The 23,390-nt window shown below is 40.2% G+C and overlaps 1 protein-coding gene across 17 annotated transcripts in view; it reads right to left on the reverse strand.

The window, feature by feature from the left end:
* Positions 1 to 23,390, reverse strand: part of MCTP1 (multiple C2 and transmembrane domain containing 1) — a 493,900-nt gene that overhangs the window by 289,432 nt on the left and 181,078 nt on the right. The window contains exon 1 of one of the 17 annotated variants that reach the window (XM_053663568.1): positions 5,648 to 5,825. The exons of the other annotated variants lie outside the window; for them this stretch is intronic. The gene's annotated coding sequence lies outside the window, so the exon portion shown is untranslated. Of the gene's footprint in view, positions 1 to 5,647; positions 5,826 to 23,390 lie in introns of those variants that run through there. 17 annotated transcript variants of the gene reach the window in all.

The following is a 23,390-nucleotide window of genomic DNA, read 5'->3' on the forward strand; positions in this document are numbered from 1 at the left end:
GTCCTACAGAGAAGGCGGCAGCCATCCAAGAACTTTGTTGTTATCCATGGTGTGAGGCCATATCACGAAGTGAAGTTCTGGAAGGAGCTGCTCAAAAATTAGGTCCAGGTGAGAGAGAAGGGACTCCAGGAGAGACGAATGGAAGGGATGGAACAAATTTCCTCCCACTGGTAGAATTCAACTGGTGTTCTGCTATGTGTAGTCATAGGGGGAAAAAAGCAGGATAGGTCAGGCAGCAGAGGAAAAGCAGTTTTGCTCGAGAGAACAGAGAGCACTGATCTTCTTTCTCTGAATGTTGGCATGTTCCAGGGTATGATCTTTAGCCTTCTTCACATTTGTCTTCACACCCTGTCCCTGGGTGAGTCTGTCAAATCCCCAGGCTTTAGCTGATACCCATTCCATGGGGCTCAAATTCGCCTGAGTCTCAGGCCCACACAGTCAACCACTGATTTGACTTTTCTACTTGGAAGCCTCGTATGCAACCCAAATATCTGACATGTGGTTACATGGCAATTTCTCATATTTTGAGTTCTTAGAATAATCACATGGTAAGAGTCCTCATTCTGTATTTTAGGAACAATATAATATAGTGGTTAAGAACACAGCTCTGTGGCCTGAGTTTAAATCCTGGGGCTAACATTTTGTCTTGGGCAAGTGGCTTAACCTCTTTATACTCCAGTTTTTCTTTGAAATGCAGATAATAACAGGTCATGCCTCACTGGGTTTTGAGAATTTGGGGCATTAATAATAGTAAAGTGCTTGTAATTGTGTCAGGGACATAGTAGACACTATAGAAATGTTACCTATTATATTTCCAGACAGCAGGAAAGGCTGCAGTGGGAGAGGATGAACACTGACGTCCCCCAGCACACAGCATTCCATGGACCCAAGCACATGCAGCACTCACAAAAGTCTCCACAGATAGAGATGCTGTAATTCCACTGCTCTCATTACTTTGAAAATAATTCACATGAAAGGCTAATTAGCCATGTGTGCACTTCTTTAGAAGATGCATAGAAACCTTGAACAAAGGTTCTGTGATGGTCACCTAAATAATTGTGAAATATGTATCAGCTGTACCAGCTAATTTCACAATTTCACTGTGCTTCTACCCCTCTAGAGACGGAGCTGTTAGGAATAAAGGTAGGTATTATATTAACTTTTATCTTGGATGTTACTTCATTATGCTAGTAGTCTCCCTACTGATCAATTCAATTCTTCATTTTTTCAGCCCCCAGAAAGAAATGCTAAAATATTCAAAGACCAAAAATAAATGAATATGAGAACGAGTATAAATATTATCTCACCACTTTTACCTTAAAATGTCAAGTTACGAGTGTTTTAAAGGATAATTAGGAGCTTGCCAGACAGCAGACACCCCCACCGAAGCCTCCCTGACCATCCCCACCCTAGCCAGCCCCTCCCTGATGCCCCCTCTCCTTGTGGTTAGTCACCCTCCACTCCGTTACTGTCACACTGTGTTTTAACTGTTGACCACACTGCACCACTTACCCTGCTGGACTCTAAATTCCTAGGTAGCAGGGCCGGGACTGACTTACCTTCCAAGGTACCCTGATGAGGGTTTATCAACTGATTTGAAGTTCATGAAAGACGATATTCATGTTTAGTATTTGACGTTAATTACAGTGCTTCGAACAGCATTCTGCTGGAAGGTAAGCTCTTTGAGAGCAGTGATGTTTATCTATTTGGTTCACTCTGGTATGTACCAACAACAGTCCGATATGATGGGCACTCAGTATGTACTAAAGCAGTGAACAGAGGAGGTACCTATAACCTAAGTACTACTCATGGTTCCTGTATTGAAGGCTAAGAATTAACCAGAGGTTGCAACAACTAGGGAAATAGAATAAGACCATTTATTTCTCCTGTGTACCAGTTTCCATTTCACTTTGTAGATAGTGTATGAACTTGCATACAGTCCCACCCTGATATACATAAATTAGGAAAATTCAAATTTGCAAAGGTGTTTCATTTAATATTCATATTGTGGTTTAATTTACATAGTGCCTGGTTTATTATAGTTCCAAAGATTGGATTGGATTTCCAAGGCCTTAGAAACAGCTAAGCACCTGCTTGGCATCAGGCTGTATAACACCGTCTTTGCATTTGTACAGGTGGTACCAGGAGGTACCAGTTGCATGAAGTTCTCCTCACCAGGAACTGAGGATTAGCTTGTTAAGAGCATAGATTAACTGTGCATCATGTCCCTTTTGCTGGAGATCGCTTTACCATTTTTACGTTCAGATTAACTGTGTAAATAAAGAGAACTTAAAAACCAGTATTAATTAGAACTAACTAGACAGATATTTTCATTCTTCAGGAAATATGCCTAATGTGCTGCAAAGTGACCCCAAGCATGTACCACCATGGCTCCTGCGACATCTGCTCTGCCCAGCGCCCCACACAGCCCTGGCTAAATGACCACTAGGTAGGCACCGTGGCACAGACTCACACTGCTCCCAGAGAATATTCCTCCTTGGCACGGACAGTTTATCCTCTCAAAGTCACCTCCTGGGAGGAGGTTTTGGTTCCCTACACTCCTAACTGGTAGCATATGGCGGGGTCATGACTGGGTGAGCACTACTGAAACATTATGTCATTGCATTAATAAAAATGAGGAAATTCAGCAATGTTGCTCTTTGCTTTATTGTGCTTCACAGATGGCGCATTTTTTTTTGTTTTTACAAATTAAACACAAGACCCTCTACAAACAAAAGACTACAACTTAATTTACTGCAGTACCAGCTTTATTGCAGTGATCTGGAACCAAGCCTGCACTATGTCTGAGACATGCTTGAAGTTCCTTTTCACACAATAATAATTTGATGTAAGTTTTAAAGAATAAATATGAGGCCATCACCATTGTGTTTCCTGTTCTCCTGTGAAAACACCGTACCTCCTATGAAATTAACCATGGTGGCGTGTTAGTAATCTGACCCCAGTCGAGATATTTACATTATTATTTCTGAGGATTATAAATTATGAGTACCTAACAGCCTGCCCACCCTCTTTTCCTCTTTATCTCATCCCCTCTTTTTTCCATCTGTCCATTCATTAGGGAATGGATACACAAACATGGATTAAGATAGGGCTTCCTCCCATTTGAAACTCATATATTTGGTGTCTCATGTATTGTGATTAAGCAGAAAAGTTATTAAATATGATATATATTCAAAGTAAGTTTTCTGGTACTGACTGCATTTAAAATACATTGTGTATAATAATTAAATTATCATACTTGTGTTGAAATAACAAAAATCTACTAAGGTAATTAAAGCATAATTGCTTTTCCTCTCTTTTCAACATATCAAAAGAATAGAATTTGTTGCTTTAAAAATAGATTATCTAGGAGTCAGAGTACGAGTAATTTCCTGATGTACTTTTAATTTTTTCTGCCATTAATTGTAATTGCTGTCATAAACTAAAGATGGAAAAAAACTGTAACACATGGCTACATAATGTTTTTTACCAAAAAATATTATTTTGACTGGTTTAATGTTTACTAGAATTTGCACCCCATAGAAGAAAAGACACAGATCAATATAATGACAAGTTTTTTCCACTGGGGTTAATTTCATATAGAACATATGCCCACTGTTGTTATGCTGAGAATACCCAATAATCATGATAAATGTGGTTACAGAATCCAATCAAATATGCCATTTCTCTATCCTGAGGGATGATGAGATATTACTAAAATAGATAAATCATTGTCAGAAGTAAGAGTTAATCATTGGCCAGAACACATGTTAATTTCTGACTTACTAAGTAACTAAACTGACACCACAGAAATGTTCAGGAATAAGATGTCCAACTACTAGATCTGCTACAGTGAAGACTTGAAGCTACGGGTATCTCATGCTGCTTGCTGAGTGACTAGAGGGCCCAACTCACTTTCCTCAATGGAGAAATGTGTTCTTTACAGCAAACTACAACACTAAGAGACTTCTGCAATTTGGCTCACTATCAGCAAAGGGCATATTTGGAGAGAGGAAGAGAGTAACAAGGGATCAAAGCTACCATCTTTCTCCTTGCAGAACAGAAAGAGGAAGTCAAATGTTAAATCAAAGAGCTCTTGATGCATGATTGTTGGAGTCTACTTTCAAAGAACTTCATTCTAGACGTTGGAAAAGAGATATGTATAGCCGGGAAGCTGCACAAATGAAAAATCTGTGTGTACTGGGACAAACTGAATTCTAAAATGCATTGGTAGCAAAGCTTCTTAAGTGTTGGCATCAGCTGTTGAGCTCTTACTTCTTTAGAAATTAGATGTTGAGCATGCTCAACATCTAATTTCTTTAATGGCATCATCTTTAATTAAAGAATAATGCAGTCTTACTTTCTTCACCAAACAGGTGTGAGGAGCTCACAGTGCTGAGTACACACATTAGCTCATTTCTTGGCAAAATGAAGAAGAATGCCAGCAAGGCACTTCTGGGTCTAGCTTTTCCATTAGGTTTCATAACATTTGCCTCTGAAGGAATAGCACTCTCATTCAAGGAACACAACCTCAGTCGAGTGCCAAAACACTTTTGAGGAGGTTTGAACTACTGACCACTAATAAGAGCAAAGTTTGTTGGAGCGGAGACCTCAGAAGAACACATCAAAATCTGGACTATCATAAAAGCTAAAAAATTATTCCAAAATAGGCTAAATAAATAAAATAATATCAAATGAGGAAGACTAAAAACTCAAAAACTGAAAAGGTTAAAATGAAGAAAAGTAGTTACGAAAGGACAGTTCTCCCAGGAAAGTGCTAATCTATTACATATTTAAATAGCTCCCCAGTAGAAAAAAAAAATAATTATCTCGTTTATCAACCCTTTATCTGATTTTCAACACTTCATTAATAATTATCTAATGATGATGTTCTTTATCCTAATGCACAAATATGCTATTTTCAAATTCATCAAACCAACATTTAACTACCACCCCTAGAACAAAAGAACCAAATCTAAGATACAATAAAATAAACCTCCCTTTACTCTTTCCCACCCAAATCTGGAGGAAGCAGTTTAGCCATGGTTCCCGGGTTAAAGAAACCCCCATGTCATCCTATCTTCTCTCTTAAATCCCTTGGGTCACAGGTCCAGTTACATATAGTATTAAAATAAAAAAACAAATATTCAAGCTCAAAGCAAACCTTTGAAAAGCATCTTCGCTGTTAACTCATTAAGCTTTCAGGGAGACAGAATAAAGGCACAGCCCCAGCCGAGGCTCCCTACCTCTCGAGCATTGCAAGGCAGCCAGCCACCCAGACAAAGTGGCAGTCTCATGCCACCAAAAAAATATCTGTGAGACGTGTACCACAGCACCAGGGTCATAAGCAACATGATATCAAGGCAGGTACCAGATTTAGAAAAAACAATACAGAGTGACCAGCTAAACTGGAATTTCAGATAAATAATCTGAATTTTCTGGTGTAAGCATTTCCTGTGCAAAATTTTCTGGTATAAGCATTTCCTGTGCAATATTTAGGAAATACTTAAAGAGAATATTTGATGTTTATCTGAAATTCTAGCTTAACTGGGATTCCTATATTTTATCAGGCAGTCACATGTTTTGGAGTAGGGTGGGTCCCCAATCACTGGTGTCCTTATTAAAAAGGGGAAATGTGGACACATACCAGGAGGTGATGTGAAGATGAGGGCCATGCTGCCACAGCAAAGACACTCCCAGGGCCTAGGAGAAATGGCTCAACAGATCCCTCCCTGTGTCTTCATAAGGCACATGGCTCTGCTGACACCTTGATCTCAGAATTCCAGCATCAAAACCATGAGACAGTACCTGGCTGGTGTAGTTCAGTGGATTGAGCGTGGGCCTGCAAACCAAAGGATCGCGGTTCAATTCCCAGTCAGGGTACATGCCTGGGTTGCAGGCCAGTTCCCAGCAGGGAATGCATGCGAGGCAACCATACACTGATGTTTCTCTTTCTCCTTCCCTTCCCCTCTAAAGATAAATAAATAAAATCTTTAAAAAAACTGTGAGACAGTAAATTTTTGTTGTTTAAACCACTCAGTTTATGCAGCCCTAGGAAACTATTGTGTACCAAATCAGCACTCTATTGTCTTTTTTAAAGTATATTTCATTGATTATGTCATTACAGTTGTCCCAATTTTTCCCCTTTGCCCCTCTCTCTACTCAGCACTTCCATTCCCTCCAGCAATCCTCCCCCTTAGTTTATGTTCATGGATCATGCATATAAGTTCTTTGGCTTCTCCATTTCCTATAGTATTCTTAATATGCCCCTATTTTGTACCTACCATTTATGCTTCTTATTCCCTGACCCTTTTCCCCCATTGTCTCCCCTCCACCTCCCAGCTGATAATGCTCCATATGATCTCCATTTCTGTGATTCTGTTTCTGTTCTAGTTGTTTGCTTGTTTTGTTATTGTTTTGTTTGGATTCAGCTGTTGATAGTTGTGAATTTGTTTCTTTTTTAATGTTCATAGTTTGGTGATCTTCTTTTTATTAAATAAATCCTTTTAACTTTTCATGTAATAATGGCTTAGTGATGATGAACTCCTTTAGCTTTACCTTGTCTGAGAAGCACTTTATCTGTCCTTCCATTCTAAATGATAGCTTTGCTGGATAGAGTAATCTAGCTTGTAGGTCCTTGCTTTTCATCATTTTGAATACTTTTTTTAAAGATTTTATTTATTTATTTTTAGAGGGGAAGGGAAGGAGATAGGAAGAGAAACATCAATGTATGGTTGCCTCTTGTGTGTCTCCTGCTGGGAACTGGCCTGCAACCCAGGCATGTGCCCTGACTGGGAATCAAACCGCAATACTCTGGTTCGCAGGCCCACACTCAATTCACTGAGCTATACTAGCCAGGGCTTTGAATACTTCTTGACAGTCCCTTCTTGCCTGCAAAGTTTCTTTTGAGAAATCAACTGATGGTCTTATGGGAACTCCTTTGTAGGTAACTCTCTGCTTTTTAGATTCTTTCTTTATCTTTGACCTTTGGCATTTTAATTATGGTGTATCTTTGTATGACCCTCTTTGGATACAACTTGTTTGAGACTCTCTGTGCTTCTTGGACTTGCATATCTATTTCCTTTACCAAGTTAGGGAACTTTTCTTTCATTATTTTTCCAAATAAGTTTTCAATTTGTTGCTCTTCCTCTTCTCCTTCTGGAATCCCTATGATTCAGATATTGGTACATTTGGAGATGTGCCAGAGTCATCTTATACAATCCTCAAGAATTTTTTTTAAATTCTTGTTTCTTCTTTCTGTCCTGATTGAATGCTTATTTCCTCTTTATGTTACAAATCATTTATCTGAATCCTGGCTTCCTTCTCTTTACTGTTGGTTCTTTGTATGTATGTTTTTCTTTAGTTCACTTAGTGTAACCATTTTTTGTGTGCTGTTGCCATACTCAATTTTTTTTGAGCATCCTGATCACCAGTATTTTGAACTCTGCCATTTGATAGGTTGGCTATCTCTGTTTCATTTAGTCCTTTTTCTGGGGTTTTGCTGTGTTCTTCCATTTTGGCCATATTTCTTTGTCTCCTCAACTGGGCAGCCTCCCCATGTTTGTTTCTGTGTATTACGTAGAGCTGCTTTGACGCCCTGTAAAAGGTACCCATCTGGATGAATGTGGCTTCTTTAAATCTTTGGTTGTTGGACTATCATACAATTTAATCTTCTGACAGTTCTTGGTGTTGTTTTGAGATTTAGTTATAATTCTTTTTTATGTTTTCATGAGAAGGCAAAGTGTGTGTACTTATGCCTCCATATGACCCAAAGTCACTCTATTGTATATATTTTTTAAATTTACTCTGATTATAGGAATTGCTTTAGCCAAAGCCAGCCTTGTATTCCCATCTTATCCAGTCCTATCCCAGGCCTGAGGCTCTGCAACTATTCAGTACTCCAGACCCTCAAAGACTGTAGAATCCCCAATAACTAAGGAACCACAGACCAACGCATAAACCCCAATGCCCACAATGGATCCCCATTGGTCAACCACTACGATCACAGTAATTCCATCTACCTGCCGAAATGATCACCTACTGCTTAGCTCGGTACCTCCCTGCCAGCATTCCATTAACCAGCAGGACTTCCTCCTTAGGTTGTGGGCAGTGTGGCTTCTCCAGCTTTCTGTCCTATCTCTGAAGGTTGGTCTGTGAGCTGTTGGTCTAAGCCATCTCCTGTCCTTGACCAAGTAGCTTATTATGCTTTCAGTATAAATATGATAAAATATATATTTGAGAAATACATCTCTACATATTAAAAAAAAGTACAGATTAACATATAAAGAAACAAACTGCAAGAAAGTAACCTAACTGCAAGGCATTTGTAATACTGAATAAGTTTTATCTGATTCAGTATTACAGAAATTTTGGGATAGTAAGTATATTATCTTCTAAGTCAGTCCTATGAAAAGTTTTGAAATAAGATTCAGCACTTTCTGGGTAAGCCTTCATATCGAGTTAGACGAATTCCAAACATTTTAACTAGTACTAATATTTTTCAAAATGTGGTCCACTAAACCTTTATCAACATGTTAGCTTGGCAATGTCCTGGGTTCTAGCTTAGAGGTACTGAATCATTCAGACATTGCTGGATGGGACCCAGGGATCTGCCCTGAAAAATCTCTATGCATATAAAAGTTTGAGATTTGAAATTATTTAAAGTGTTTTGGTGGTTAGCTAAAACTTTGGACTTCTTCCTGACATTTTTTTCCTACTTGTGTACAAATTAGATTCTTGTTTTCCAGCCCCAAATCAAATGGCTACAAGATCTTAGATCTAATGCTACCATCCTAAAGCCCCTCTAAAGGCCTTCTGACTACAGGTGCAGAGTGGGCTGAGGGAACCCCAGACTGTGGCTCTTGTAGGTGGTGGTGTGCAGGGATCGAATGAGTAATAAACAGAGGAAGCACTATTTGACATGTGTACTTAGGAGCCCCAGGTTAAATTTATGATAATGGGCTACAGGACTTTTAAGGTGTAGTTTCTAAACATGTAAAATTTCATTAAGCTTGTTTTATAAAAGAAGACTGAAGGGGCTGTCCAGTTCAACCCAAGTTTTAATATGAAGAAAAAAAATCCTGGAGTTTTCACTTAATTCTAGCCATGCAACAGTTTGTGGCTTTTTTAAAGATTTTGTTTATTTTTTTCAAATTTTTAAAGTATATTTTATCGATTATGTTATTACAGTTGTCTCACTTTCTCCCTCTTTGCCTCCCTCAGCCTAGTACCTCCCTTTCTTCCAGCAATCCTTCACCCCTTAGTTTTAGAAAGAGGGAAAAGGAAGAAGAGAGAGGGAGAAACATCAGTCTGTAGTTGCTTCTTGCACGCCTCCTACTGGAGGCCTGGCCCACAACCCAGGCATGTGCCCTGACTGGGAATTGAACCAGAGATCCATGGTTCACAGGTTGGAGCTCAACTCACTGAACCACACTACCCAGTTAAATGAAAAGAAACTAATATCTCAACAGGGGGAAACATTTTACAAGTTTCTTTACCTCAGAAAGTCACTACAGCAAATAAAATGTGACAAAATTCCTTACAATACTAAAATAATTCTTTTTCAAAAAAATCATAGACATATTTTTAGGCACAAAACAATATACTCGCGAATGTTCCATATTCTTACATTTATTTATTTTTTTAAATATATTTTACTGTATTTTTTCCATTACCATTTATCCCCCCACACCCTCTTCCACATCCACCCACCCCTCTCCCTGCCATGATATCCACTCTCTTGTGTGTGTTCATATTCTTACATTTACATCAGAGAAATAAAACAATGTGTGGAGAACTGCAGGCCAAAATTCGAAGTGATAGAATTCACTCCAGGTTTTAACAAGAACATATGAAGCATGAGCTCTTTTCATGGGTTTAAATAAGTGTATTTTCACCACCTTAAATCAGAACAATAAGCTGATTTCAGTGTCTGTAAATTCATGCACTCCAAAGAAGACAACAATTCAATCAACTCAGACATCCTATTCATGCTTATGAATATGCTATTCACATATAAATGTAAAATTATGACTGAACATAGGTCACGACCTTCAGGGTCCTTTTGGGGGTAGCAAGGAGGAGTGTGAGAACCCCAACCACAGTCTCTGATTCCTACTTCTCCAATCTCAACGTGCTGTGGAAGCACCAAGCAACCTTGTCAAAACACAGACTGGACACCGTGGTCTGGGGAGAAGCCTCGGCTCCCAGGATGTGCACAGACCACACTTTGACAAGGAAGGCTCTATCTCACCATTTGTCTTCGCACTGGACAGAAAAGGAGAAGAGGAGAAACTAAAGGAACACAAAAAGGAGGAAAGCAACATTATTGAATACATCCTAGATCCCAAGCAGATGGTGAGGGACTTTGACTCACAAATAGCAACACAATCCCTCTGCCTGGTATGGTGCCCAGGAGTGGCCTCCACAACTCAAAACACAAAGGAGAATTCAGGGAGGCAGGCAAACATTCACAAAATGTTTGAAGCTGAAACGCAGAACCCTGAAGGGAACATTAAGGGAATGTATTATGTAATAATAAGATTGCACTTTTGACTAAAAGATATTCGGCAATTGATAGAAATCAGTTGTCTTCTATGACTGAAAGTTCCAAACTTGCCCTATCATAAGACTCATCCGGTCATGCTCCAAATCCACACTGACCTGCTGGATCAGCCTGGGTGGATTCTGGTCATTGTTCTAATCTGAGTGCAGAAAACATTGGGTTTTTGTTTTGTTTTGCTCTCAAGAATTTTGAATATTTAAAGCTTCAAGTGATCTTATCCTGCTCTAACATGCTCACAAAATGAGATACTACAGAATAGAATGGATGAGGGAGGAAAGCGCCCACAGCTCCAGGGCCTGTCCGCCATCACCCTGGCGGCTTTAGTGGGGCCAAGACTTGTTTCCATGTCTCCAGAGGCCAAAGTCAATACTTATGAGAAGTTGATTTTGAGCAAGTTAGTGAGGTCTTACATCCCTCTTAAAGCCCAGGTGCTCAACCATTCATTTGTCTCTGTAGCCTTTCACAGTGCATTAGTTACTTTCGGCCAATGGGCAGTAACAAATAACTCCAAAATTTCAGATGCTCAGTGATTAAGAAGGTAATATATTTCTCATTTAACAGTCCAGGGAAGGATTCAGCCCCTTTTTATTCACAGATCAGAGTCAACAACTGCTCTGCTATCTTCAGTAAGTGGTGTCTCAGCTCACCCTGTACATTAACACTACACTCAGCAGGAATTTTCAGATTCCACCTAAGTGTAGTGTTAAAACTAAGTTGAATCATTTGAAAACATAGAACACAAGTCAGGAGGGTATCTTTTTGGGATCCTTTAAAAAGAATAAATCATGGTTCAAATTAACAATCATCATTCTGTATAAGACATGGTATTAGATCCTGCAGAAGACATGAAAATGGACAAAAGGAAAATTCCTCCAGTTCTTACATAGATCTCTGAGGACAAGGTATTACTCATTTGACAGATGTAATCAAGACCTGGTCCCCACAATACCATGCCCCAGGGTTTACGCCTTCCCACTTATAGCATGATTCCTGGATCAGACTGATTTGTGATGTGATATGCTCTATCAAAGCTGTCGAATCCCCACTGTATGAAAGACAATTATTGGGTATTAATGGGAACAAATAAGAAGAGACATAGACCCTGAGATAAGGAAAAAACCTGAAGCTACAGTATATTTTTATTGTCATCATTTAATACACACTCTGGAGCTATGGTATTTATTTCTTTTAGCACATCTTTTTAGGTAGTTCACTACTGGTAAAGCAACCCATAAGGGCTCAGTGGAATTCTTTTGTGTTGGTTTGGAAAACTCGGATTTCCAGTGGGATCTTCCTATTTTGTAATATCATTACTTATTGGCCCCTCCTTTTTTGAAGTTCCTTCTAGTCTTATCAAGATTATTATCAATATTTTCTATAGAATATACACAGATATTTATTTATTCATTTTCAGATTCAACAGCATAAAAACTTTCTGACAATTCCAGGAATACTGAGGACCAAGCGAAATAGTTATATTAGTAAGAGTAATTAGAATTTGTTGAATATTTACTATGTATAAGGAACTTTTCTAAGCATTTTACAAATATTGACTAATTTAATCTTTATGAACAACTCTCCATGACTGAGATGAGGAGAGGTTAGGCAATATGCGCAAGCTCACACAACCAGTAAGTTAGCAATTAAGCCCAGACAAGTTGACTGAGAGTATATCTCAGAGCCAATATTAATCTTCAAGCCTTTTGCATGTTCCTAAGAACCAATGTGGCGTGATGTTAAAGGCACCAGCTTTGGAGTCTGACTGATGTAGATTCAAATTTTGTCTCTACCACATACTACTGTATTCCTTTGGGTCAGTCACTGAAAATCACGAAGCCTCAGTTTTTATCAAAGAATGTTTACCCCTACAGTCCTGTGAAGTGTGAGCCACCGAAGGTTGTTAACTTAACCCAACTGTAGTAAGGCAAATAACTCCACAGCCAACCTACCCCACTTATTCCACCTTTCAGTAGGAATCAGGGAGATGGAGGTACAAAAAAAACTGTGATAACAATGAAACATCAGGGTGTATCAAACTATGTAATATCTGCACTAAATCTGCACTTATATTCAAAGTACAACGCATCTCAAGATCTAATTATTGGACAGTTATAGGGTCCCAACAACTGTTTATTCATATACGCACTATAGAGTCGACCAGAAAATCCACTCCAAATGCAGGTGATAATGAAGTCAACTGACGGCATTTTATCTGAGAACAGCTGCCGTGAATGAACACGACCACGTGAAAATGACACTAATTGTGCACTGCCACTAATACTCAACCCAGATGTGTCTCTCAAGAGATAGGAAAAGCATCTGATAAAATTTAGTATCTTTCAACTTTTAACAATTCTAGCAAGCCAGTGATACAACTCTCTAAATCCAGTACAAGTGATTAACAAATAGCAGCCTACCTTGTGGTAAAATATTAAATCTTTCATCTTGAAATGTAAAAAAAGACAGGATGCCCCCAGGGTAATCAACTCATTTCAACATTTTATTAGAGGTTCTTGACCACATTGGTTAAAGATGAAAATGAAATATAAAATATATAATTTAGGCAAGAAATAAAATTGACAGTATTCATAAACTGCCTCATCTATATATTTACTACCTCTATTTTCTCTGTAGAAATTCAAAAAGATTTATAAATTATATATTAAAATTAACAATTTGCTAAAAATAACTATGCAAAAATAAACTAAAGTAGATTTTTTACTAATAGGTATAACAGAAATTGACCATAAAATCATTTTAAAGTCCACACAGTATAAGTAATTGGACGCACTCCTAACTTCGCAGATTTTAGTTTTCACTGGCTGTGTAGAGTTTTCCAAGGAAGAAGTTAAGCTGATCACCTTAAACAATAAAGGAACTGCTAACAAGGACTGTCCCTTACTCAACCCAGCCTCTGAAATCATAGGTCCTTAAAAAAAGCCTGACAGAGTAACATGTAAAAATACACTATATTTTGATGGCATAGGCCGGATAACTTCCCTGAAGGGCAGAATCTGATGTGCTTGTATGTGCAAGGATCTGGAAATAGGAAGCACGTGCAAGAAGCCACAGAAGCATCCTTTCCCAAAGCACGCTCTTTAGCTCTCCTCTACTGTGGGAGCTTCGGGTGGAAAAACAAATGACTGTCCCTTCCCATAATGGTTTCAGCAGCCTTGAAACCACAAACCTTAGAAGCCACAAAGGAGAAGAAAGCTGTCTTCCTGCTCTCTGTGGTGGCATTTGTCACTTTGACACCTATGTTAACACACTCTCTGGCACCTAACTTCTCTTCTTACACATCTGCCCACACCAGACCCACGAAAGGCCCACTAGGCTGTAGCCACAGCCAGTTCTGCTCTTGTGATTCTCTGAATCTCAGCTTTGCTTCTCACCCTAAGAGGGGGAAAGGTGCTGGAGCCATGAGGCTACAGGTGTACCTGCTTCCTGCTACCTACAGCATCCAGAACCCTTTAATGATTCCTGCGGATGAGGCCCACTCCATCTCCTCTAGTTCTCTCATCCTCTGTTAGTGGCACTCCGTTCCTACAGTACAGACTGGGGAATACCTTCAGGGAGCTCCAAACCTCCCAGCATCCACAGTAATGCTGGTTCCTTCATAATTCCTCTTGGATCCTCTGACAACTGATCCCCAGTCCATTTCTTCCTACTCTCAATGATGGCCTTACTCTCCTCAGCAAAGCCCAGTGTGGTCTGATCCTAATACAAGGTCTGCTATTCCCTCTGCCTTGGGAAGTGTCCTGCACTGCCATGTCCAGGGAGCAATGTGCTGGGACCTCACCAGCTACCCACGAGACTTCGGCCATGGTGAAGGCAGGGCCATCAAAGGCAGGCTAGCTGTGGGAGGGAGGACTAGGCAGACCTGAGCTGTGGCTTGCTGAATTCATGCAGCATTAGTCCCATCCCCTTAGGAGTAAATGAAGAAGTAGGAACCACAAAGTCTAAGGGGCAGATAAAGCTCTTCTGATCTTAACTATGAATGGCACTGGAGGGGTATGAACTGGTGAAGGTGGTTTGCAGGGTGGATGGGGAACATGCTGACACCTCTCACTGGGGAGATGGCAATGTCTTGGTTCAAGGTAACTTCTGTGGCAGTGGGGTTCCAGGAGATGAACCTGTTCCCCAGGAGAGGAGGCAGAGAACCAGAGCCAGGCTGAATGGACTAGAAAATGCAGGTAAGGAAGGGGAAGGGTGCTCATCTCTGCAGAGAAACACTGAACAAAGCAAATATGTACAGAAATTACACACAGAGCATGCTCAGCGGTGAGGCCTACCAGAAAAGCTGTGGGCTAGCTGGGTCCACGACAAAGCCAGGGCTTACCTACAAGGCCCCAAATGCAGAACCGAAGGTGGCAGCAGCGGGGCTCTAGAGCATAGATTAAGAGGTAGAGTGGACCTGAATCTCCTGGATACCTTTTTACCAAATACTGTGCTGGGTACTTTACTTACGTTTTCTCTAATCCTCAAAATCTTTCAGAAATTAAATCCATACATCTCTGGATCCAGTTTAAAAGTCACTTTCTTAGAGCAGACTTCCTTGAGCCAATAATCTGAATCCATTTCCACTGTTATACTCTGTATAACCTTCTCCTTCCTCTGTCGCTTACGGTAACTGATAATTTGACATTCATGAGAGTGACCAAAGCTCCTTGCTAACATACGCTGTGTTCATTTTATCTGCTAAATGTGCACTCAAAGTATCTGACACGAAAGCTTTCAAAAAATAATTCTGCCCCCTTGCATGCATGGACAAAATAGACAGAAATAATCAGTGAATTGCATGCGAGCTACAGAGGCCCTCGTACATTCAATGTTTCACTCTGTGGGGCTGTGGCCACTGCAGACTAATTAGTGTATCTAAAAATCAGAATGACATCCACGATCACATAAAAAATTGTCTTAAATAAAATTTAACATTGACTACATTTTTATTAAAATATGTCAGTCACACAAGAGGTGAGTTTTATATTTTACTGCTCTGCTAGAGTCCCAAGAAAACAAAACAGGTAAAAGTATATAATACACATGAAAGCCCATCTATTTGTACTCTTTTCCAGCATTTTCATATAGAAAATATGAAACTGCTGGCACAATTATAATAGGTCCATGAGAAAAATAAGTCTTTTAGAGTGAGCAAGTCTAACTGATACACAGGTTTCCTAACTACGGGACTTCTCAGACTTCAATACAAGACTATCTATTGTAACTCTGGGGTGTGTATGTGTGTGTGTGTGTGTGTGTGTGTGTGTGTGTGTGTGTGTGGGCTGTGACTGGCAGTCAGTTGGCACAGTGACACTAAGCATATTTGGCTTTGGTTTGGAGGCACCAATGAGCCCCATTCCCCTTCCCTCTCTAGAATAGAGTCTGACTAGTTGCTCTTGAATTCCAGTAAAATCAGAATTAGGAAGCATTCTGTCAATTCTGCAGTACATGAAAGCCTACCTCCCTGACCCTACTTGTATAAATTCTGAACAAAACAAATTACGTAAGGCTAAGGAAATATAAACAAGAGCTTGAAAGCAAGATCTTAATCAATCACTCCACTGTCAAATTTGTTCAGTACAGTATAGGCTGTTTCAATTATCGCCCAAGACTGTCTCACTTGAATAGACTGCTCCACTGACCACAGTGTATGCTCAAATCGTAACAATGCGGAAAGGCTCAGGCAACGATCAGGTGGAAACACCGAGAGCGTGAGAGAGCCCACATTATACTCCACATTCAACACACGCTAGTTACTTCCAAAGAAGGTATTTTTATGATCATTTTAGGAGGGGGAAATTAAAGCCTGGTGATGTGAAATAATGTTGTCAAAGTCCTGCAGTAAGTAGTGGGATCTGGATTTGAACCCAGCTCCTCTGGTTTCAAATCTGGACTCCACTCATCACCCATTTTCATGGGATGTATTGAGAGATCCCTTCTCAAGTGTTCTGTCACCTTGTTATACAGCTCATCATATTATGGTCACAGTGCAGCCCACAGGGCCTTCTTTCACCATCCCTGCTACCCTGGGCAGATAAGCCATCCTGCTTTTCAGGGAGTTCAACAAGCCCCACACCAGAGTTGGTCTTAATTATCTTTTAGCCTTGGGAAGAGAAGGGGTCAAGCCCACATTACGACACTTGCCAAAGCTTTTCCTTGGCTGTTCAGCAGAGTCTCAGCTTCCTGCCCTCATTAGTTTTCTCTTCATCCAGACTCATGGCTCACCTTCTCTCTGTTGCTGAGACTTGGCTGGGAGAGGACTGAGAGCACCTATTTCCGAAGCATTTTGTGACTATTCTCTTCCACTCCAGCGCTACCTCCTCAGCCTCACTGAGTAAGAAACGGGCAAGTGACTGGTCACAGCCCTGACTAGATCCACAGTGCACAGGATCTTCTGTGAGTTTCCCCTTCAAAGATCCTTCATTCTCCTGTTTTCCCAAATGGTCACTCCCATACTTCACGCGCCCTGCTGGTGCTAGGACAACTCTACCAGTAGGCCAGGTTTTCTCTAGTGTCTTTTCAACAAGGAGGTGCTCGGCTGCACAGAGGCCTGATGGCCGCAGTTACAGAAGAAGCTGACAGTGCTCTCAGGTGGGGCCACGCTACGTGTGCCAGGGTGGCAAAGCGGGAGGCAGGAAGGGAAGGGTGAAGAATGAGCAGAAGCTCAGTGGCATCCCCTTCAGTGCTTCCTGCCCTGCTTGTGAGCATCATCAAGCCAGAAACCCGGACATGCCTCGCTCACACATGCATTTGCTCGGCCACCAAATATTACAGACCCGTGGCATCCACCCCTCTCACTCTCACATCCTGCCTTTGTTCCCCTCGTTGCCTTTCACCCAGACAGCTGTGGGTACCTCCAAGTAGGTGTCCCTGCCTTTGGAATTATTCCTCTCAAATCTTCCTCCTCAAAGCCTTCAAAATTCCAATTACGACAACCCCTCCTTGTAACCCTTTTTTCATGCTCCAAGTTTTCATTCAATGTGCACATTAGAATCACCTTGGTGTTTTTCCCAAAATTTACATTTAACCTAATGAATCAGCATAAGAACTGGGTACCGATAGTCTGAAAAAAATTCCTGGTGAATCTGATGCACCATCCTGTTGAAAAATCACTGCTCTGTGAGACAAAGGCCAAGATAGTTAGCACAACATTGAAAGACTGGGCTGACCTCCTTTTTCCTCCTTAGACTCCAAAGACACTGCTGTGCTTTCCAAACCAGGTTCCTGAACTGTCATGCTAAGCCATGCCTCTGTGCCCATGCTCTTAACCGCCTGGAAAATGCCAACAATACATCCCTCTAGGTCAAGCCTAAGGAACATTTCTGTGAAATCCCTGCCTCCCACGTCAGAGGTTTATCACTGCCTGCCCCGAGCTTCCTCCTTTGCTTTGTGATCAAAACAGTTCAGAAAAATAGTATCTTAGGTGCTTCTGACATTACTGAATGAGGTGAAATCTCAAAGTCAAAATTATTCTAAGACTCCCTGCCAAGATCGAGGCATAGGTAGACACACTGTGCCTCCTCACACAACCAAAAGGAAAACAACAATTTAATAACAAAAAACAACCAGAGCTGACAGAACATTGAACTGTCTGGAAGTACAACAAGCAAGGAGTTAAAGAAGAAACATTCACCCAGACCAGTAGGAGGGGCGGAGTAGGGCAGCAGGGCAGAGAGACAGGCAGAGAGGACTCCTGGCAAGGCAGCGGCTGGGGGACCTGGTGGAGCAGGCAGTCCCACATTCATGTGCAGATAAACTGGGAGGAACAATTGGGGAGCAAGACAACTGCAAAACCCAGGCCTCCAACATGGGGAAATAAAGCCTCCAACCTCTGATTGAAAACACTAGTGGGGGTTGAGGCAGCAGTGGGAAAAACTCCCAGCCTCACAGGAGAGTTTGTTGGAGACACCCACAGGGTCCTAAAATGTACACAAGCCCACCCACTCAGGAATCAGCACCAGAAGGGGCCACTTTGCTTGTGGGTAGCAGGGGAAGTGAATGAAAACAGCAGCACTGTTCCCTCTCTGACCCCTTCCCCACTTACAGTGTCACAACCCAGCCACATGGGTTGCCCCGCCCTGCTGAGGACCTAAGGCTCTGCCTCTTACTACATAACAGGTATGCCAAGACAAAAAAAAAAAGCCCAAATGAAAGAACAGATCAAAGCTCCAGAAGAAATACAACTAAGTGATGAATAGATAGCCAACCTAACAGGTGCACAGTTCAAAACGCCGGTGATCAGGACGCTCACAGAATTGGTTGAATACAGTCACAAATTAGATGAAAAAATGAAGACTATGCTAAGTGAAATAAAGGAAAATGTACAGGGAACCAACAGTGACAGGAAGGAAACGGATTTTCAAATCAATGGTGTAGACCAGAAGGAAGAAAGAAACATTTAACCAGAAGAGAATGAAGAAATAAGAATTTGAAAAAAATGAGGAGCGCTTAGGAGTCTGGACAAATGGGGGGACAAATGGGACAAATATAATAGCATAATCAATAAAATATATGTTAAAAAAGAGAAAAATATTCACCTACTCAGTGCTGATCTCACATTATGAGAGGCTTACAGGGATAGAAACCGTGAGGAAACAGCGTATTCCCGTGTCCTAACCCACCCTTTTCCAAGAAGTACAGTCACTGAAGGGAATGCTTAACCTGTATTTCCCAAGTGTGTTCTACAATGTGAATAGTAATATTTTGAAAATGGGTTCATTTGAAAAATATTGGGTTAAAGAATATTAAACAAACCTCTCTTTTAAAGTGTTTGCCTCTTGCCTTCAGTGTGAATATTCAAAGGGGGAATCCATATGCCATGTTTCCCAAAGTTATTTGATTACAGAATGCCATTTTCATACAACTAACATTCCAAAGAATACTCTGGAAAAGATCTGCCTCCCTCATTCCCCATAGCATTGCAAGTGAGAAGCCAAGTGAGACATAGTCTTTGGTGGTTCTATCTAAAAGAAAAGAGGTCAGACCCTATTAACTGTGGTGGTCTGCAACTGGGCCATCTCCTAAGGGGACCTGCTACCGGGAGCTACATCCCCAGTGTGGCCACCCACTTCTGAAGGAGCCACCGAGCGAGGCAATGGGGCTGAGGACTTCCAGTACATTACTACTTTGATAATGAAGTATAGTTATTAGAATAGAGCATTGTTTTACTAATCATTTCCATTTATTTGATTAAGTGATTCAAATAGGTGTATATATTATCTACTAATACAATAATTTGCATTTCTGGAGTTTTTTGTCAGTTGGATACAAGCATTTATTTTGAGGATCTGGAAATTCGGAGGGGGTGGGAAACAATAACTGGTCTTCAATGCTCGCGAGTGGTTAGAAGTAAACTCTTCTGTGTGAATGTGCATGCATCTGCAGGGCCAAGTCAGTAGACTACAGGTACATGTTCAAGTGCTAGGAAAAGCTTCTATGTAGAATCTGTGGTTAACCACACCCTTCTACAAATATGGTTAAAAATGTTTAGTGTCCAAAAGAAAATTAGGCCAACCTTAAATTGATTTATGCTGCACATAATTAGCATTTTAATAAGAAGTGCACCATCTGAATACTAAATTCAGATAATGATGGTCTCACTGACTCGTGTACTGAAAGTTTGCAGAGCTGCATGTTAGGAGCCCCATGTCCAGCTTGGCTCTGTTGGGAACTGGGTACATATAACCTTGGAAGAGTCATTTAATTTGCCTGTAACAGAATATTTTTCATTTGCAAAATCTGAGATTTGAGTTAGTTGGTCTCTAAGTCACCTTTTAAATCCAAAATTTTGTGACTCTGAATAACATACTACTTAGGTAAAGGAAGGAATGATGGAAATTTTATAGCCGGTTCAATACTCTGCACTAATTTGAATTACTGAACTACACTTTTCAAATAAAAATTATGTTCAGTTGTTAGTTAACTTCTCTTTAATTTTTGTTTAAAAACATCAATTAAAATAGTAGAATGTAATAGGAATTTTTCATGGAAATATAAAAATAATAAAGAGATCACAGTATAAAAATTATTTTTTAAAGATTTTATTTATTTATTTTTTAGACAGAGGTGCAGGGGGGGAGAAAGACAGAAAGAGAAACATCAATGTGTGGTTACCCCTTGTGTTTCCCACACCGGGGAACCTGGCCCACAACCCAGGCATGTGCCCTGACTGGGAATTGAAGCAGCAACCCTCTACTTCACAGTCTAGCACTCAATCCACTGAGCCACACCAGCCAGGGCTGAAAAGTATTCTAATGCAGCAAATATAGTTTTCAGACCTTAGTTGCTTTCTGAATAAAATTATTAGTGTCTGATATATAAAAATCATCCAAATGGGGACTCTGTTCTTTGTTGCAAAGATCGGGCCAAGTAGAATCCAAAAATAGTACTATTTTTCCAATAGACTTGTTTCCATTATCTAAAACTTGCATATATGTTGATCCTATTTAGTTGTGTTTGATCAGGTATTTTTACAAAAATGTTTCCTCTTTCTTCTTTCCCCTAAAAAACCCGAAACAATAACCACCTTAACACCCTCCCTTGAAAGTGATGAGTATAAGAAGTCATATTCATCAGTATCAGTGGCTTCCTGGTAGTTATCTGGATACCTTTGGAATTACAATGTGCTTGTCAAAAAGTCTTGAATATTAACATACTATATAGTTAATCAATTATGTTAAACAGGTAATAAGGCTACAAAGTCTTCTTATGTTTGGTGTATTAATGATTCTTCACAACTATTTACACATTTAGAGGGCACATTTGCAAAGAGGAATCTGCCTGTGTGTCTGTACGTCTGTCTATTTATCTATCTACCACATGACCATTTTTCAAACTCCAGGTATGGGCTTAGCAAAACTTTTCAGCCACTTTGGCTAAACTTGGAAGTAATTGTTCCAGAATAGGTTTCAAGATTTACAGCAACCACTGAACTGGAAGTGAAAAAAAAAAGTATAAAATAATCCTATCTTAAAATAGTTCCCAGTCTTCGAAAAATGTGAGAGGGGCTAGAGGATGATCTTGCACTTGAGGGATGTTGGAAACGAGGCCCACACTGCACAATGCAGTGTCCAGGTGTGCTGCTGGCCAGAGGCAGTAACCTTTCTCTAATTGCTGACTTAGATCACGCCATTTCTAAGGTACAAAAATTGCCACCAGAAAACAGTGGGCCATAGGAATGAAATACATTTCAAATAACAAAGGCACCTGTACAACAAGGAACAGAACATCCTCGAATACCCAACATGTGCCGTTGTGTTTAGGACCAGGGAAAAGAAAACTATCAAATGATTTTTTGCTAATTAGATTTTTTTTCTCTTTTGCACATGTGTGTCTTGTTTTTAATGATTGCTTTGGGTCAAGACCAAATGCATAATTTTTCCAACAGATAATTCTTCTTCCATTTTCTAAAATTTGGATATATTTTGTGTTTGACCGAGTCTCTTTACAGGAAGGTTTTCTGTGTTTCCCCGCATTGGAAAACATGAAACGATAACCTCATAAATACTCTCCCTTGAAATCTGTGGCATTTCCTAGCCTAGGTCCTTGGTCCCTAGTCATGAGGACATTTGGGAGATCACCCCTCACAACGGACAGATTATGCCAAATAAATCTTGGTCCCCAGACTTCTTTGTTTGAACTCTTTAATGAAATTTTACGAAAAAAACTTCTGTTCAAAGATTGAAAAATACATTGTTAATAAACAAGCATTAAAAATACCATCGTTTTCTTCCATCCTCTGCCTCAGTTGTTTCTTCCACATTTTGATTTTTTTTCACAGGAAATTAAAAAACAGTTAAACTTTAACCACCCCACTAAACTAGACACTCAAATTTATTTTGACTTTTTAGCTTTATTATCTAACCTCTCTCTGCATGTATATAATCCATATAAGTTATATATGTATATCTCGGCACATATATACATAAATTACATATGTATATCTCTGTTTTAGCTTTTGACTCAAGGGGGTAAGGCAGTTATGGCACCGATGTGTATTACAGAAACCCTAATATAAAACAGTGGGAAAGGCTTGTGGCTAGAAATGATTTACAGCCACATCAGTTCTACACTGAAAACCATCAGATGATAAAGTATGAGATGAACTGAGGTAAACTTTCACATCATTCCCTTGTGCCCACATGCTCCCCGAGTGACACCTTGGTCCCAGTCCAGTCTCAGGTACATGAGCCATGACTCGGAGCAGATCAGAATATAAGCCAATTTATCCCATCTCTCCATCCATCCCTCCATCCATCCACCCACCCACCCAGCCAGCCAGCCAAGCTGCCACAAAGACAAATGGATGGCCTAGTTGCGTATTAGGCACTCTGCTAGCACTAACGGTACACAACACTGTAAAGCAGGTTTTTATTTGTAAGACCTGAGTATGCATGAGGTTTGAAAACTACCCAAGAATTTCAAGCATAATTTGTAGGGTCTTTGGGGGAAGCAGATCAAAATGAACCTAGTTATATAATGGACCTGAACTCCTGCTACCATTCTTCAAGGCACTCCCCCACCCAGGTAGACTTCCAGCAGGAACTATTTAGGGAGTGTGCATAGGAAAGGAGACATGGCATTACTCCCCTCTCTAAACACAAAAATTTCCACTAGCTTTCCTGGGACTGTTGGGGATGTACATTGAAAGCTGTTTCTCTTTCCCTCTCTCAGATAAAATAAATAAATAAGTAATCTTTTCACGTTGCCAAAGAGTATGATCAGCTAGGAGAACTCAGTTATATCTGCTCATTCCAGACACATTTTGCATTATTACTAGCCTCATCTTACATGAATTTCCAAATAAATTAGTTTATTTCTAATTCAT

Source organism: Artibeus jamaicensis, unplaced genomic scaffold, assembly GCF_021234435.1.
Source record: "Artibeus jamaicensis isolate MK-2021 breed Jamaican fruit bat unplaced genomic scaffold, CSHL_Jam_final contig_3214, whole genome shotgun sequence".
NCBI lineage: Eukaryota > Metazoa > Chordata > Mammalia > Chiroptera > Phyllostomidae > Artibeus > Artibeus jamaicensis.